Raw genomic sequence first — 12,051 nt, 5'->3', positions numbered from 1 at the left:
AAAAAGTATAGATACGTTGGAGACGTATCAGGCATCCCCAAGCTTAATTCCTGCTCGTCCTCGAGTAGGTAAATGATAAAAAGAGAATTTTTGATGCGGAGTGCTACTTGGCATAATTTCAATGCAAATCTTCTTAATTGTGGTATGAATATTCAGATTAGAAAGATTCAAGACAAAAGTTTATATTGACACAAAAATAATAATACTTCAAGCATACTAACAAAGCAATTATGTCTTCTCAAAATAACATGGCCAAAGAAAGTTATCCCTACAAAATCATATAGTCTAGCTATGCTCCAACTTCACCACACAAAGTATTTAAATCATGCACAACCCCAATGACAAGCCAAGCAATTGTTTCATACTCTAACTTTTTCAAAACGTTTTCAATCTTCACGCAATACATGAGTGTGAGCCATGGATATAGCACTATAGGTGGAATAGAAGGGTGGTTGTGGAGAAGACCAAAAGAAGGGGAAGATAGTCTCACATCAACTAGGCGTATCAACGGGCTATGGAGATGCCCATCAATAGATATCAATGTGAGTGAGTAGGGATTGCCATGCAACGGATGCATTCGAGCTATAAATGTATGAAAGCTCAACAAAAGAAACTAAGTGGGTGTGCATCCAACTTGCTTGCTCACGAATACCTAGGGCAATTTTGAGGAAGCCCATCATTGGAATGTACAAGCCAAGTTCTATAATGAAAAATTCCCACTAGTATATGAAAGTGACAACATATGAGACTCTCTATATGAAGGACATGGTGCTACTTTGAAACACAATATATGAGACTCACTATATCATGGTGCTACTTTGAAGCACAAGTGTGGAAAAAAGGATAGTAGCATTGCCCCTTTTTATTTATTTTCTTTTTTTGGGCCTTCTTTTTTTTCTTTGGCCTTTCTCTTTTTTTATTTTTTTATTTGGGACAATGCTCTATTGAATGATGATCATCACACTTTTATTTATTTACAACTCAATGATTACAACTCGATTCTAAAACAAAGTATGACTCTATATGGATGCCTCCGGCGGTGTACCGGGATATGCAATGAATCAAGAGTGATAAGTATGAAAAATTTATGAACGGTGGCTTTGCCACAAATACTATGTCAACTACATGATCATGCTAAGCAATATGACAATGATTAATGTGTCATGATGAACTAGATGGTGGAAAGTTGCATGGAAATATATCTCGGAATGGCTATGGAAATGCCATAATAGGTGGGTATGGTGGCTGTTTTGAGGAAGGTATATGGTATGTGTATGATACCGGCGAAAGGTGCGCGGTATTAGAGAGGCTAGCAAAGGTGGAAGGGTGAGAGTGCGTATAATCCATGGACTCAACATTAGTCATAAAGAACTCATATACTTATTGCAAAAATCTAGAAGTTATCAAAGCTAAGTATTACGCGCATGCTCCTAGGGGGATAGATTGGTAGGAAATGACCATCGCTCGTCCCCGACCGCCACTCATAAGGAAGACAATCAATAAATAAATCATGCTCCGAATTCACCACATAACGGTTCACCATACGTGCATGCTACGGGAATCACAAACTTTAACACAAGTATTCTTTAAATTCACAACTACTCAACTAGCATGACTTTAATATTATCACCTCCATATCTCAAAACAATTATCATGTTTCAATCTTTTCTTAGTATTCAACACACTCAAAAGAAAGTTTCACAAATCTTGAATACCAAGCATATTATTATTAAGCAAATTACCATGCTATTAAGAGACTCTCAAAATAATTTAAGTGAAGCATGAGAGATCAATAGTTTCTTTAAAACAAATCCACCACCGTGCTCTAAAAGATCTAAGTGAAGCACATAGAGCAAAATTATAACACTCAAAAGATATAAGTGAAGCACATAGAGCAAAATTATAGCGCTCAAAAGATATAAGTGAAGCACATAGAGCAAAACTACTTAGCTCAAAAGATATAAGTGAAGCACATAAAGCAAAACTACTTAGCTCAAAAGATATAAGTGAAGCACATAGAGTATTCTATCAAATTTTAATTCATGTATGACTCTCTCAAAAGGTGTGTACAGCAAGGATGATTGTGGTATACTAAGACACAAAGACACAAATAATACAAGACGCTCCAAGCAAAACACATATCATGTTGGTGAATAAAAATATAGCTCCAAATAAATTACCGATGAAAGTGGACGAAAGAGGGGATGCCCGTGTCCTTGGATTATCTTGGGGGTTCCATGGGCATACCCAAGATTAGGCTCTTGCCACTCCTTGTTCCATAATCCATCAAAAGAATTCACCCAAAACTTGAAAACTTCACAACACAAAACTCAAAATAGAAAACTCGTGAGCTCCGTTAGCGAAAGAAAACAAAAGACCACTTCAAGGTACTGTAATGAACTCATTCTTTATTTATATTGGTGTTAAACCTACTGTATTCCAACTTCTCTATAGATTATAAACTATTTTATTAGCCATAGATTCATCAAAATAAGCAAACAACACACGAAAAACAGAATCTGTCAAAAACAGAACAGTCTGTAGTAATCTGTAGCTAGAGCAAGATCTGGAACCCCAAAAATTCTAAAATAAATTTATGGACGTGAGGAATTTATCTATTAATTATCTGAAAAAAGAATTAACTAAATATCACTCTTCAAATAAAAATTACAGCAGTTCTCGTGAGCGCTAAAGTTTCTGTTTTTACAGCAAGTTCAACAAGACTTTCCCCAAGTCTTCCCAACGGTTCTACTTGGCACAAACACTAATTAAACACAAAAAACACAACCAAAACAGAGGCTAAATAATTTATTTATTACTAAACAGGAGCAAAAATCAAGGAATAAAAATAAAATTGGGTTGCCTCCCAACAAGCGCTATCGTTTAACGCCCCTAGCTAGGCATAAAAGCGAGGATAAAAAATAGTTGTGCCATAGTAATAAGATAGATCGGTGAAGCTCATTTCATATTCTCTATGTTCGGCAGCAAGATTTATTTGAGGCAAGCAAAAGTAATCAAAAGGACTACATTTAATGGGATAAAAGTCCCCAAGATCAACCTTGGGAGGTATAGGTTCCTCCTTTGGTCCTTCGTAATGCACAACCAATTCATCATTATAAGCATTCTTTTGACAGAACTTTGTGAGCCTAGACTCAAGAGAGTATCCTAGCTCCTTATTTTGAATAGCCAAATAATCATTAAGATCAGAGATTCTATCAATTAAAATATTGGTTGGCACCTTTTTCTGAGGTTTTCATTAAAAGAAACATAGTCAAGAGATTGAAAGCACATAATTTCTTCTTGATCGAAGAGGATAGATTCTATGGGAGGACGACCAGCGTCCACCCTATAGTGCGCAAAGATTTCTTTGGCTTCTTTTATTATAAATCTGAATTCATGAGCCAGAAAGATAGTAGCGGCACGCTTAACAGAGGAATGCCCGATATTAGAAAATTCTAGGAAAACTCTTTGTATAGATGGGTGCATATGCATAAATTGCCTTTTAAGTTCAACGATAAGCATGGCAATAGCGTCCGCAAGACTACTAGTTCTATGGAGAATAGAACCGCCCATAGAGGGCAAAGCACCGGCACAAGTAAAGAAATCTTGAATAACTCCTTTTCCAACAATATTACCACTACCGATTCGAAATCTTTTTGTATGGTAGGTTGGGGGTTCTTCAGTAGGAGCATCAGAATTTTCCATGATATTGTTATCGCCCATATTGGCGATAACTTCCCCAATTTCAGACATAACGACAAGCAAACAAACTAGCACGCGAGCAAACAAGAGCAAACGAGCAAAAGAAGCAAATAGAGAGGGAGGATAGAGAGAGAGGGCGAATAAAATGGCAAGGGTGAATTGGGGGGAGAGGAAATCAAGAGGCAAATGGCAAATAATGTAATGCGAGAGATAGGGATTGTGATGGGTACTTGGTATGTTGACTTTTTGCGCAGACTCCCCGGCAACGGCGCGAGAAATCCTTCTTGCTACGTCTTGAGCTTGCGTTGGTTTTCCCCGAAGAGGAAGGGATGATGCAGCAGAGTAGCGTAAGTATTTCCCTCGGTCTTTGAGAACCAAGGTATCAATCCAGTAGGAGGCCATGCTCAAGTCCCTCGTACCTGCACAAAGTGATAGCTACTCGCAACCAACGCGATTAGGGGTTGTCAATCCCTTCACGGTCGCTTACGAGAGTGAGATCTGATAGATATAATATTTTGGTATTTTTGGTATAAAGATGGAAAGTAAAAAGTAAAAGCAAAGTAAAAAAGAAAAGCAAGATTAAAGTGATGGAGATTGATATGATGAGAATAGACGCGGGGGGCCATAGGTTTCACTAGTGGCTTCTCTCAAGAGCATAAGTATTCTACGGTGGGTGAACAAATTACTGATGAGCAATTGACAGAATTGAGCATAGTTATGAGAATATCTAGGCATGATCATATATATAGGCATCACGTCCGTGAGAAGTAGATCGAAACGATTCTGCATCTACTACTATTACTCTACTCATCGACCGCTATCCAGTATGCATCTAGAGTATTAAGTTAAAAACAGAGTAACGCCTTAAGCAAGATGACATGATGTAGAGAGATAAATTCATGCAATATGAAATAAACCCCATCTTTTTATCCTCGATGGCAATGATACAATACGTGCCTTGCTGCCCCTTCTGTCACTGGGTAAGGACACCGCAAGATCGGACCCAAAGTTAAGCACTTCTCCCATGGCAAGAACTGCCAATCTAGTTGGCTAAACCAAACGGATAATTCGAAGAGACTTGCAAAGATAACCAATCATACATAAAAGAATTCAGCGAAGATTCAAATATTATTCATAGATAGACTTGATCATAAACCCACAATTCATCAGTCTCAACAAACACACCGCAAAAAGAAGATTACATCGAATAGATCTCCACAAGAGAGGGGGGGAACTTTGTATTGAGATCCAAAAAATAGAGAAGAAGCCATCTAGCTACTAACTATGGATCCAAAGGTCTGAGGTAAACTACTCACACTTCATCGGAGAGGCTAAGATGATGTAGAAGCCCTCCGTGATGACGGCCCTCTTCCGGCGGAGCTCCGTAACAGGCCCCAAGATGGGATCTCGTGGATACAGAAAGTTGCGGCGGTGGAATTAGGTTTTTGGCTCCTGTTCTGATCGTTTGGGGGTACGTAGGTACATATAGGAGGAAGGAGTACGTCGATGGAGCACCGAGGGGCCCACGAGGAAGGGGGGCATGCCCTATGGGGGGCGCCCCCACCCTCGTGACCTCCTCTTTGACCCCCTGGAGTAGGGTCCAAGTCTCCTGGATCACGTTCGGTGAGAAAATCACGTTCCCGAAGATTTTATTCCGTTTGGACTCCGTTTGATATTTTGTTTATCCGAAACACTGAAATAGGCAAAAAACAACAATTCTGGGTTGGGCCTCCGGTTAATAGGTTAGTCCCAAAAATAATATAAAAGTGGAAAATAAAGCCCAATATAGTCCAAAACAGTAGATAATATAGCATGGAGCAATCAAAAATTATAGATACGTTGGAGACGTATCAACAGCCCCAACTCATTATTACATGAGAGTGTCATGGGCGGCGAGCTTCACAGGCACCGGGCCTTCTTCACAGGTACCGGCCTTGCTTCATATCGCCAGACGAGGGCCCCGCCTTGCGCCACCCTCAACCTCCTTTGAGCCGACCGGTCACCAGGACGACACAAAAGAGGGAAAGGGGACGCCAGCGGTTCCCTCGGCGACCACGGGTCCTCTGCCGGGGGAAGGGTTGTAGAAGTCACCCCGGCAGAGGGCCTACCTCCGGGTGTCCCCTGGTTTCGCGTGCCTTGGGGAGGGGCCTTGCTCCTGGCTCCCACCCGGCGGCCCCCAGCGTGTCTCCCTTGTTGGAACGGGTGCCGCCGTGCCAGGGTCGTCGATCGACGCTGCAACCTGATTCATCTGCAGCCCATGGTTAGCATAAGCATGTTCCTAAGAGATTAGCGGTACCCTGTAGTTGTCGTTGTCGGCGCAATTGTTGTGGTTCTCCGTTGGTTCTTGGAAGGCTTTGACTCCTAGCGCCCCCTCTCCCCAATCTTCTCCAATGAACGAGCCAGGGTCGTCCTCTGGTGTGTACCCTTGGTCCATCATGCGGGGCACGTAGGCTTCCGGGGCCATCACCCCGAACACCTCACCATGGTGCCCCACGCTCCATGTTGCTCGGCCCATGGTGGCGCCTTGGGGATGACAGCACGACATCCGGCTGGGACCGTGGGGGCGACGCTTGTGCCCGCGCCCGTCGCGGGCGGCATGGGGGAGTTGGAGCCCCCTACGCCGCTGGTCGTGTTGATGTTGATGAAGCCCCCGGGCGTAGTTGATGGCGCGCGGATGTGGTGAGGTTCGCCGCACGGCCCTGCAGTAGCCTGGGGAGGAAGTCGATAGCAGAAGGGTGGTGCTCCCGACACCGCTGCATCCAGCAGCTCGGCAACACGCTGCAGCAGTGTGTCCCGACCGCTTTCCATCAGCCTGCACCATAGTAGCTCCCTTGCCACGGTGAGTGCTGCCCGCATGTTTGCTTGTTCCCGCCGTGAGTGCAGCGTCGTTGCTGCGGCATGGCTCGCCGCTCTTGCGGCGGCCCGTACCTGCCGTGGGGTGAGGGTGGACGATGCCTGGCCGTGCTGCCCGCGCCCGGCGGGGTTTGGCAGCGCCCGTGCCGCCTGGAGTGGGGGTTCGAGACCTTCATGGGCAGGCGGCGCTGCCCGGGCTGGCCAGGCTGCCCAGCGGTCGGAGCCGACCCTTGATTCGCCGGACATCGTGGCTGAGGAGCGTCGACGAGCTGGTCAATGGAGGAGGAGCTCCGGCGCACCCCTACCTGGCGCCCCAAATGTCGGATGTGGGGTTCCGACAAACCCTTAAGGTTCGAACACTGGGGTGCACGCGAAGTCTTTCCTTCCCACCAATCTACGCCCTAGCACGCTAAGATCTCGCGGACGGACTCGACGAACTCGCAACACAGAAAGACACGAGGTTTATACTAGTTCGGGCCACCGTTGTGGTGTAATACCCTACTCCAGTGTGGTGGTGGTGGATTGCCTCCAGGGCAGAAGATGAACAGTACAAGGGAAGAACAGCCTCCTGAGGTTGAGGTGTTCTTGTGAGTAGGCTCTCGATCGGATTGGATCAAGCTACGATGAGATGAGATGAGATGAGATGAGATGCGATCAGCTCAGCTCAGCTCAGCCCCCGCCCCCCTACTATGGTGGCTAGCTCTACTTATATAGGCCCTGGTCCTCTTCCCAAATATCGAGCGGGAAGGGAGCCAACAACGGAGGGCAAATTTAAAGGGGGACAACTAGTACAAGCTATCCTAACAAAAGTGGTCTTCGCCTGCGAAAAGCTCTGGTGGTGACGCCGTCTTGGGCTCCACGATGACCTCTGTCTTACCGTCCTCCTGGTCTTGGTCTTGTTGCACCGAGATAGCAACCTTTGCCTGGTGCTTAAGTACTCTTCGCCTGCGCTGGCCTCCTTAGCACCAAAGAGGAAACAAGGACGCTGCGCGCGCTGGCGCCTCCCTGGCGCCCGCCTGGTGTCGTGCGTCATGGCTCACGTCACGAGAGCCTCATGAGGTTTGCCCCGCCTTGATATCTCCGCTCCTCGTGAGTCTGCCTGGCTAGGCTACTCTAGAGGAGGTCTTGCGTCGTCCGCCCCGCGAGGCTTGGACCCTCGCGAGGGTCTTGGAAGCTTTGTTGGTGAAGATGGGCCATATGGCCTACTGGCTTGGCCATGCCGTGGGCCGCAGGCAGGCAAGTCTGAGGACCCTCGTTCCCAGAACACCGACAGGTCCTGGCACCAGATATTTTCCCGAGGAGCAAGTTGCCATATCCAATGCCTTTTTTGTTTTGCCTCTTTGGAGTTGAAATTTTAATGTCATGAGTTGAAACTTTTTTTAAGTGTTCTTGAATGAAAAGTTGAGTCCTTGAGATCCAGATTTGATTGCTTGCACGTTTTGATATTTAGTTTAATTGGACTGGAAAGGAAGGGTAATGTGTGCTACATCCCCCAAGAGCCCATGTAAATAGGCGCCTCAACCCTAAAAGTAAAGGAAACTTACAGTCCATGTACATTGTGCCTCAAGGATTGTATCATAATTCACACCTCTTGCAGGATACATGCTCCAGGAGATATTGCTTGTATGGACACTGAACATTGGCTTGGTTTATTGCCGCATCAGATGCAAGGATCACTCCTAGAGTGTGCTTTATCAACTGTGATAGGCAATTCCTCAAACGATTGTACTGCATGTTCCAATGGTGCTAGTATATTATAGGACACATGGCGTTATATTATAAGATTTTTTTTATTGATTTTGACGTTCCAGATTATAGCACACCTAACAGTATATTATAAGAGTTCTGTATATTTTCTGATGCTTCTCCTCCTAAACATTGCAGGTATTGTCTGAATATAGAAGAGAAGGATTGGATTTTATTATGAAAGCCATCAACCAACCAACATATTTGAAGGACCTTACAGGTGCTTCTAATAATGTGATTAAGCTGGACACTTGTTTGACATTGCCTGTCAGCTTCCCTGTAAATTCTGGGAAGTTGTCTAGTGTTCGATGTCTAATTTTAGGTGCTGGAACTCTTGGGTGTGATGTAGCTCGCATTCTTATGGTTAGTGTTATGGTTGATGCTACTTTTATGTTGAACTATAGAGTATACTCACAGAACATCTTGTTAATCATGCTGGATACCAACTTGTCAGGATTATGGTGTTCGGAAGCTGACAGTGGTTGACAGCGGTAGTGTTGGTGTGTTGGCAAGGCAATCACTTTACACATTTGGTGACCGTGATGTCCCGAAAGCAACAGCAATATGCACGCATCTAAAAGAGAGATAATCATCAGCGGTGAGTTTTCACTTCCTCTCAAAACAGTACTTCAATTTTTTAGAACATTTTCATCTCAATTTCTGCCTTGTAGGAGACTGAAGGAATTCAAATGGAAATACCGATGCCAGGGCATCTAGTGTCATCTTTTTTTTTAGAAAAGGAGGACGGCCTCCGGCCTCTGCATCTGGACGATGCATATAGTCAATTTATTAATTATTGACACAAGACCTTACAAAGTCATACAACAGTAAGACTAAAGCCACCGGCTAAGCAACATCCATCGTTATTCCTATCTAGTTGATGAAGGGGCACTGAAAGTCTAGGCCTAATACCAAACAGACCTCGTAGCCAAACCTAACATCTAAGACTTGAGTTCCCAACCAGGACACCTACCGGGTATGGGCACCCACCAGTTCGGCGTGCTCCTCAACCAGGACGCCTGTCGGGTATGAGGCCGCCGTAGCCACCTGCCACCAATCCATCTTCAGAGCTGTACTGCTGCATCAACCTTGCCCGGTCTAGCTGCCACCAACGCCACCACGACGCCAGGCAGCGTCACCCTCCTGCGTGAGTCCATCTCCGCTCATCAGGCGCCGAGTCTCCACTGTGCCACGCCGCCGAGATCCGTCGTCATCAATGGACAAAATGAAACACCGCTCCTCCTCTTGTCCCCTCCAGCCAACACTTGGTCCAAAACGATACCCCCAGAAAGGAGAACAACATCAAAACGTCAACATCGTTCGATCCGGTAGACCCAGATCTAGGGTTTCCCCCGGAACCTCCCGATCAGGTTGACGTGACCTGCAACAACGATGCCTCGAGAAGGAAACGACATCAGAGATGCCGCCATCGTCCGCCAAGACCGCAGTCAGGCACGATTTTCACCGGAAGCCGTGTCGTCCTGATCTCGTGGCTGGCTAGAACCGCGCAGAGTCTCGCCATGAAGACGTAAGCCGCTACTGGTACTCTGGTAGAGATCCTCCATACCCTCACCGGTCCCTCCATGCACCATCGGCCAGCCAAGACCACGCCGTGGTGGATTTGGACGGGACGCCAGATCCGCGGCCGCCGCGACCCATCTTCAGGCAGAGCCATCCACCAGTTCATCCATGGAGTGATGCCACCATCCATGCACGAAGGGAAGCCCATCGCCGTCTTGGACCGCTGCCCGCCGTCGCCCAGGCTAGGGGCGCCGCCCTGCCTACTGCCCACGAGCGCACCACAAGAGACGCCCCTGCCGCCTCAAGGGGATCCCGCGGCAGATACGCCCGTCCTAGCGCCTTGGCACCGGGCCCGCCGCCACCGCGGACCTCGCCGGCGGCAGCGGCGGCAGGAGAATGGCCGAGGGAGGCTGCTGGCGGCGCTGGTTTTTTGGCCCCCTGGCGTCGCCCAGGGAGGCGATGCGAGGGGGTCACGTGTGCGCCGCTCCTCATCCAGTGTCATCTAAGAAAGCAGCTGGTGTGCTTGATAATTGCAAGCGTCTCCAGAAGTTAGTAGCAACGCATGATGTTGTGTTCTTGTTGACTGACACAAGGGAAAGCAGGTGGCTTCCAACACTTCTCCGTGCGAATGAAAACAAGGTAAACTATGTCCATATTCTTGAATAATATACACATTGGAAGTTCTAAATCCAATGCCTCATGTCAAACTGCAGATTGCTATTACTGCAGCCCTAGGATTTGATAGCTACCTTGCCATGCGACACGGAGCTGGTCCAGGAACATATTCTGAAACTTCAAATGTGGTTGCTGCCACAACTAAGCTGTCTGCAGAAGATGTTCTTCGCCGTCAAAGGCTGGGCTGTTACTTTTGCAACGACGTTATTGCTCCAGTTGATGTAACGTTTGTTGCCAGAGATTTTTGAGTTGCACTTGTTTCCTCAATGTGCTATCTACTACGTACAACCATGATATGTTTTAATGATCTTTTGATGCAGTCAGTCTCCAACCGAACACTGGACCAACAGTGCACAGTAACACGACCTGGACTGGCCTCCATTGCATCTGGGTATGCTGCAGACCTCTTCGCAAGAATCTTAAATCATCCAGATGGCTAAGCAGCTGAACACTTGGAAGCTGGACAGCATGAACTCGTGTACTATATGGTTTCTATGTAAGACGACAGATGCATTCATGATGAGAAGGCAATGTGAACTGATAGTTGATTCCCATCTTATGCAGGATACATGCTCCAGGAGATACTTCTGGCGCGACCAGTGAGCGTCCATTTGATCTGTTGCCGCACCAGATACGGGGATCAATATCGCAGTACAACTTATTAACCCTCTTGGGATATGCCTCAAGCAGATGCGTTGCATGTTCCAACGCGGTAAGCAAACTCTTTAGTTCTATATATGATTCGAAACAATGTTTTCTAAATTTTGCTGAAACCCATACTGTTTATTCATTCACTTGATCTCGTGCAAAACAAATGGCAGGTATTGTGAGAATACATGAGTAGAGGACTGGATTTTGTGATGCAGGCGATCAATGAACCAACCTATCTAGAAGACCTTACCGGCCTGACGGACTTGATGAAATGCACGGATTATTCTCAGGTTGAGTGGGTAGATGAAGTCAAAGATGACGAGTTCGCCGACATCTGAAGTACCACATGATTTCATGACTATAACTAGTGTAACTGGGGGCTGGGGCGCACCCATGGCGCGCTGCCTGAGGCAATCCTCTGTGGTGCCAGGTAGGCTGGTGCCCCTTCTGCTGACTTTTTCTGTAAAATGGCTAGGACAGGTTCACATGTAACTGAGAACGTCGCTTATCAGTGACAGCAAGTAGGGAAATCCATTAAAGTTGAAAGCAGATTAGCTGTTCAGACGCTGCATTATACTCCCTCCATTCCTAAATATAAGTCTATGTAGAGATTTCACTATGAACCGCATACGGATGTATATAGATGCATTTTTAAGTATAGATTCACTCATTTTGCTTCGTGTGTGGTCCATAGTGGAATCACTCCAAAGACTTATATTTAGGAACAGAGGGAGTACATATGAAAGGTTGTCCAAGCATAACCTAGTTACAACAAGCAGGGAATACATTACAACTTAAAGCAGATTAAACTTATGGAACTACCACTCATACTTCTCACTTTTATTGGACCATTTAAGAAAAAGGGAACATAGATTGCTATTATGTTACCCGTAATCACATTGC

The 12,051-nt window shown here is 46.0% G+C and overlaps 1 pseudogene; it reads left to right on the top strand.

The window, feature by feature from the left end:
* LOC119359523 overlaps positions 1-11,488 on the top strand; it is a 99,878-nt pseudogene extending 88,390 nt beyond the window's left edge.
* Positions 11,489-12,051: the final 563 nt, after the last annotated feature.

Source organism: Triticum dicoccoides, chromosome 2A, assembly GCF_002162155.2.
Source record: "Triticum dicoccoides isolate Atlit2015 ecotype Zavitan chromosome 2A, WEW_v2.0, whole genome shotgun sequence".
Taxonomy (NCBI): Eukaryota; Viridiplantae; Streptophyta; class Magnoliopsida; order Poales; family Poaceae; genus Triticum; species Triticum dicoccoides.
This window is presented reverse-complemented; position numbering and strand designations above follow the sequence as displayed.